Source organism: Pteropus medius, unplaced genomic scaffold (assembly GCF_902729225.1).
Source record: "Pteropus medius unplaced genomic scaffold, Ma_sr-lr_union100, whole genome shotgun sequence".
Taxonomy (NCBI): Eukaryota; Metazoa; Chordata; class Mammalia; order Chiroptera; family Pteropodidae; genus Pteropus; species Pteropus medius.
In genome coordinates, this window is record NW_024354500.1 from 1,201,671 (window position 1) to 1,209,001 (window position 7,331).

The window sequence follows — 7,331 nt, forward strand, 5'->3', positions numbered from 1 at the left end:
GCTGCTTTTGATAAAAAAAAAACTTTGTGGATGTTTGTGATATTGCTCAGAGCCCATTGGCAGATGAGCATCTCTTGCTGTGGCCTCCATCATTATTTGCCTGTCTTGTCTATTAACGAGCACTATCATCCCATCGTGGGATGACAGCTGCAACACGTACTCAGGCGCAATAAACAGCTAAATGAGGCGCACAGCAATTTCACTTGTCACCAGCGCCCTCGGCACGACTGGCTGCACAGCTTGATGCATAAATTCATGAGGCTGTTGCATATGATGGAGTATGCTTGGCTGAAAGAGGTGATGGATAGCAGGGCAGCTAAAAATGGCCATCACCTTGACTCTGTCAGGACATTTTTTAAAACTACCCCATCAGCTTTCTTGTATTCAATGCACTATCTTAGCACAGAAGACTCTAAGGTACTGATCTGATACTTCTCTTCAGTAAAGACTTTTGAGGAGTTTTCTCTAAAAGGAGGTCCTGTGTATTGAGGTGGGTTACATTTATTCATCATTAGCTCTGAGGCTGCTAGACTAACTTGTGTTTAAGAGTAGTATTTACTACTGCATAAAAATGTCAGAAATCAATTTAAGTCAATAATAGGGGAAACAACATGGGGTTTTGAAAACATTTCTGAATCATACAGTAGAGGAGTGGATTGGCTAGTATGAGATTTGAAGAATTTGAAAATATGGCATAGGAATATTCAAACACATAGATTTCAGAGATAGACCTTATGTACAACTTATTACAACATTGAATAATATTCTAGGGCACATCATTACATCAGTGTTGGCAATGCATTTTCTAATTAGTATTCAAACCACATGCAAGGACTAACACTATATAAAAGTACCTCCATCAAAGAAGTGCTGTACTGGGAACTTAAAAAATAACCAGTGATATAATGCATTCATTTTTCTAAAAATATTCCTTTAACCTCTTACTTACTCAACTGCCTCAATTTAAGCCAGAATTCCAACCACTGTAGGTAGGGCTCTGCGTATCCCACTGAAATGGACTATGCATCCTCCATCTATGTTAGTGGAAGTCATCTAAGGAAGACAAATATAAAGGTAACAAAATCAATGAGGCAGTTTCCTGCAAAGCTTTATGCATTAATCTCTATCACACAGAGATATATACACACACCCGTGTAAGGGAAGGAAGTCACTTGTTCTCTAATAAAAGAGAAAATCCTTGATAATAAGCAATTAATAAAGTTGTCACGATTAGTTATGCAACTATGAATCAACACGCACAGTAAAAATGGCCACTTTCTGTAGATATAAACTATCTATAATTCAACTCCTGAGTGAGAGTTACTCTGACAATTCAGACACATGTATGCTAGATCAGAGAGCAAATTTGTTAGCCATTTCTCTTTTTGTTCTTATCTTCCCATATTCAAACATATTTCTCAACCTTGCAAGTCCCAAACCATTTACATTTAGCAAAAGTATTTTTAGAAGAAAGTTGGAGAAAGGTGAGATTTGTGGGAATAAATTTTGTTATTAACATGAACCTAAAGTGCCATATCAAATGATGAAGATAAATTTCCAAAAACATAGGAGGAAAATATTTTTAAATTGCTTCAGAGGCAGGGGCCTTTTAAAGAAGAGAATTACATGGCACATCTGGTGATATCTTTAAGATACTGTCTTAACAGGTAATCATTTGGTTAGTCCCAGGACTTGGTGGGTTTGATGTAGGGAAGGAGGCATGGACACTGACCATTGATGGGAAAGGTCAAATGGAGAGAAACTTTAAAGGAGTTAGAAAATTAAGGAGATGCCCTATCAATAAGACTCAAATTAGAAGCCGCTGTGAAGTAATAAGAGTAAAGATAACAGCATCCATTGTGTACCTACTTTGCACCAAGCATTGCAAGACCAAGACTAGGGTGAAAATGAAACACTCTACTCAGGTATAAAATTTAAAGGAGTACCAAAAAAGACTCAATAATCAAGATAAATGAAAATTTAACACAATATATTTTAAAATAAAAATTAATATTCATGCTTGTATTAGTTCTATTGTTGAATAAAAATTACAACAAACTTAGTGACTTAAAACAATATCTATTATCTCACAGTTTCTATAGGTCAGAAGTCTGTAATAACATGGCTGTGTCTGTTCAGAATCTTACAAGGCTGAAATCAAATTGGAGATCATTGTCCTCTTTCAGGGTCACTCCTGTTAATAGCAAAATTCAATTCTTCGTGGATGTAGGACCAAAGTCTCTATTTTCTTGTTACCTGTGCCTATTGGTCACTCTCACTCCTTGTGGCTACTCCCCAGGCCCTACTTATGTCTCCTTCCTTCTTCATAGACAGTGGCAGCAAGTCGAATCCTTCCCATGCTTTGAATTCCCTGACTTCTGTCTTTCTCTTTTGTTGTTAGACAAATCTCTGCGTTTGAGGGCTCATGTGATTAGATGAAAACCACCTGGAAAATCTTCCTATCTTAAGGTCAACTGGGACATACAACATAACATAATAAATTTGCATTTGCTAATAATATAACATAACATATAACATAACATATAATATACCATATTATAACATATAACATAACATATATCATAACATAACATAAATCATGGTATATACCATACCAGAACATATACCATAACATAATCGTGAGAGTGGCAGCTCATCATGTTTACAGATTCTGGGGATTAAGAAAAGATACCTTTGGGGAGCTATTTTAGATTTCTTCCTTCTATAAGACTGAACAAGATACCAAAATTTTAAATAAAGACAGGATTTAACTCTGCACTTCTATCACTCTGACTCACTTCCTCATCCAAGTCTTAACCATATTTCTGATGTATTTTTTTTTTTTTACACAAAAGCAGGCTGGTACATGCCATATTGTGCCAATGATTTTTAAAATATTAAAATAAATATTATTTCTTTATTGGTGCCATGACACCCCCTTAAATTTTGCACCCACAGTGAGTGCTTCAATCACCTCACACTAGTCTCAGCCCTTTGTGTTTGACCTCCACCTTCTCATTTAGTTTTCCTCATAACCCTGTAAGGTGGGCATGGCCAGTCCCCATCACAAATGAGGATATTCAGAGAAGGTAAGTAACTTGCTCACATTCATACAGGTATTAAAAGAAAGCTTGGATCCTAACTCTGGTTCATCTGGTTCATCCAACAAGCATGCTACCGTCAATACATCTTAGGGTGGCTATGTCAGAAATTCAGGATCATGGATTCAGAAGGCTTTTACCTAGCATTCCCACAATATTGATTTAAATTATTAAACCTTTCTAAACCACAGGTTGAGATAATAAGAGCTATCTTTTATAGTTTTTAGAAGGAGTAAGTGACAAACTATAAACTCTTTAAGGTCAAGGACATCTTCTTTGATTTTATATATAGCTAGCACACAATAGTTGTGAGTGGATATTGAAGGAATAAATGAGATAAAATAATATAAAAACTCTATGATCTCTATGATTTATGAAGTACCATACAAGTGTAATAGGCTATCTGCAGAAAAATTAGATGCTTCAGTTAGGGAAATATCCAATTTCTAAAATGTTTTATGGAATTATCTCCTATAAACTGAGTTTCCTCAATATAATAATTCATTGAGACCAAAGTCCTAGCTTGTAAAATTAGACAAACACAGTGATTTAGGGTTAGTCACCTGTGCTCTCTAAATTGGTGACACAAAACTGAGCAATGAGGTGGCTAGAATTGGCTACAAAAATGTAAACCAAAATCTCCTCAATGACAAATTAACTTTTATTTATCAGAGTTCTGTTGCATTGTAGCTATTGAATAGTAAGCAACCACCAACTACCTAGTTAGTTTAGTTGAGAGAAAGAAAGAGAGAGAGAGAGAGAGAGAGAGAAAAGAACAAAAGAAAGAAGCAGGGAAGCAGAGAGGAAAAAAGAAAGATTTATCCTGGATAACTCAGATAATTAGATATTTTGAAATATGTCAGCTAGAGTCTTAACTATATACTATAAACTTTAGAATCATTTACATTTATTAAACAAATTTCTCAAGATTTTTTTTTTAATTTATGAAGTATATTTTCTACTTTTGAAAAAAAAAGTGACAATCTAACCCAAATGAAAATCAGCCAAAGCCGAGTATAAAATGTTGGAGAGGAATCAGAAGGAGCTCTTTACACATTTTTATACTTGACTCTCTTGGCTAGGTAAGGCTCAGCACTGGTGTGCTCTAAATGACAGATTGGAGTTCTTGGTTCTTTATGGATTTGGCTGATATCTGGCTGTCCAGAAACCCTTTCTTCTACTGAGTTGCCTTTAAATTCAAGAGAAGTTCCAAATACTTATTTTTTCTAGAGAAATTATCTCAATGCAATTCATTTCTAATGTCCTTGTCAAGGTCTTTTCTGTTTATCTGTCACATATCTTGTCATATATATGTAGTCATATGTATTTAAAATATAAAACAGATTACATTTATCTCAAATTTTTATTAATTATATATTTTTAATTTATGTACATGCAAATAATAGATTCAGGAGGCTAAAACATAATAAAGAGGATATGGCTTTTATTTATGTATGCATATATGTTTATAAGCAATATCTTTTTTCATTCTCTAATTTTGTTCTCTCTGTTCTTACATGTTAACAATGATGTGTTACGTGGCATCATCATTATCGAGAAATACCATATAGACCATACATACGTTTCCAGGCATCATGGCTTGAGTTAACACTTTTTTCTCTTAATCTCCTGTTCTAACTTGTGTATTTTTTTTAATGTACATTATTATCCTTTCTCTTGATTACTCTCTTTTCCTGTGCTACACAATGATGAGTGTTCTATTTTAGGAGTTATGGAATAGAGCTGTTCTACTAGAACCAGATCCAGATTGTACTTCAGAATAACAAAATGACAAAACAGTTACCCTAGTATGTTCCAGAATGAAAAAGCAAATCTAATAATCTCAATTATAACCTCTTTGTTTAACTTCAACATTAGTCCTCTGTCACAGATCTGATCATGTCACATCCCTCCCTAAAACAATTCAATGGCTTCTTGGTGTCTTTAGTAAAAGGATGGACTCTTAACATGGCCTCTAGAGCAGATAAGGGCCTGGCATTGCTCCCACCCAGCCACTTCTATGCCATCCTCTTCACTGCTCTCTGCCCTTTATCTATGCTCAATTTCTTCCATTTTTACCCATGTGGACTAAATATTCATATAAATTTATTCATTTAGTTTAATACTCAAAATAATTCTATATATTAGGTAGTAACATTACTCCTACTTATAAATAAAGAAACTGAGACACAGAGAGGCTAAATAACTTGCCAAGGACACATTGATAAAAAGTCACAGAGCTAGGATCTTGACCCATAGGCCAGAACTTAAGTATTCCTGGGAATTTCTATAATAAGAAAAGTCTATTTTGTTTTTGTTTATTTGGTCTAGTCACTTGGCAAAGCATCTTTGGTAAAACAAGAAAAATTAACTGCTTTTCATGCAGTTAATGTCAAAGTATCAGTTTTCTAATTACTTTCTCTACAAACTTTATTTATCTTTACCTTGGTCTAGTTTGATGTGTATTTCAATGTAAATATCTCCTAATAGTTTATAGGCCGATCCTTCAAATATCTGTAATGAATTTGACATTCTTTGAACATGTATATTCTAAAAATCTTCATTAGTTTGTATAATATTTTTGAAACTTGGTGATATCAGTCAGTTTGTACAGTCATTTTGAGACATTATGACGAAGACTATCAATTTTTCTGGCAAATGTTCATCTACAGGAAATCCAAATTAAAAGATTTCTTTCTAAAAGGTTATTTGCTCAGAAATAACTTTTCTAAATAAGCAGGAAAACAGCAAGTCAAATTGGTTTATTACTATAATAGTATAGTAGTAAAAACAATTCCCAAGTATGACAGAGAAGATAACTATGACACCTTTGTAATAAAGTATCAGTGTCTATCCCCTCCTCCAATGACAATGATACTGAATGTTTATTAATGAATTCTTTATTATTCATTGATAGGAAGCATTTTTAGTGAAAGGCACTTGGACTCTGAAATTGATAAACCTTGCTCTATTGAGTCACTGTGTACCCTTGGGTAAGTTAAACTTTCTTAACTCCAATTTATAAAATAGGTGATTTTAGTTGCTTAGTGGGTTTTGAAGATAAAACGAGATGAGACATAAAAGATATAGCATGCATCAATATATGTTAGAAGTTCTATACCTAATATATATACATATATATATTTTATTTTCAATTCTTCTCTAAAATAGAGTCCAGAATATGTTGATGGCAGTTATTTATTTTTAAAACTTATTTTAGTCTTCAATATTGTGCCAATTAGTCTAACCATATGAAATAAGAAATGACATCATGGTGCTGAGATTTATAGATGAAATGAACATTCTGATCACATTAATTTTTTTAGGATCTATATTTCCCTCAAATAATTATAGACTTCAGATTAGCCCAAATCAAATTTGAGTGTTTCTTGTTTAATGAAAAATAGAATTAGCCATCTTAGCTGTTGGTTTGATAAAGATGACTGGAACAAAAAAATCTGGAGTCTCATAAAAATGAATAAACTACAATTTCAGTGATTAATTGGAATATTTCCAAATACATATACATTTGATAACAAAGGGTGCCTTGATTTAGGGATAGAGTTCTGGTACTCACGTATATATGTGGCATTATTTGACATATACAAAAAAATATAAAAAGAAGAGTAAGTACAGAAAAGAACTCTGTATTTATATAAAAATATAAATCTGGAAAATTGTTTTTACATATTATTTGGAAGATGAGTTTAAAGGCTAACAATCTATCTAAAATATGAGAAAATAATTGAAACTTCAATTAGCATCTACCACAGTACCTAATACACTTTCAATGATCAGTGTGATCATAACAGAGAAATGAAGGAATGAATGAATACAAATGTAAAATGATATTCTGCTCTTGGTATTTATGTCTTCCCTCTCTCACTCAGATGACAGGGTTTTCAAGGCTCAACTACAAGAAACTATATCAAGCTATGATTTCTAAACCATTACAGTTTATTATTGTATGTTCGTTAGGTACAGAGTGCAGCTACTAAGGGAAACTAAGGTAGATTCAATTCTTAAAACAGATCATGTGTTAAATAAAATGCACCTTTTCAGATAGCATCATTATATTGGCCCATTCACCCATTCTGAAAATCCGAGTTAGCATTTATTTTACTTCTTACAACTAGTCTTTATTTTTAATCCAGAAGAGTTGCTATTTGACTTTATAATATCAAAGCCACATATTTTCTATTTTCATCTACCGCCTAGATTTAGACTCAT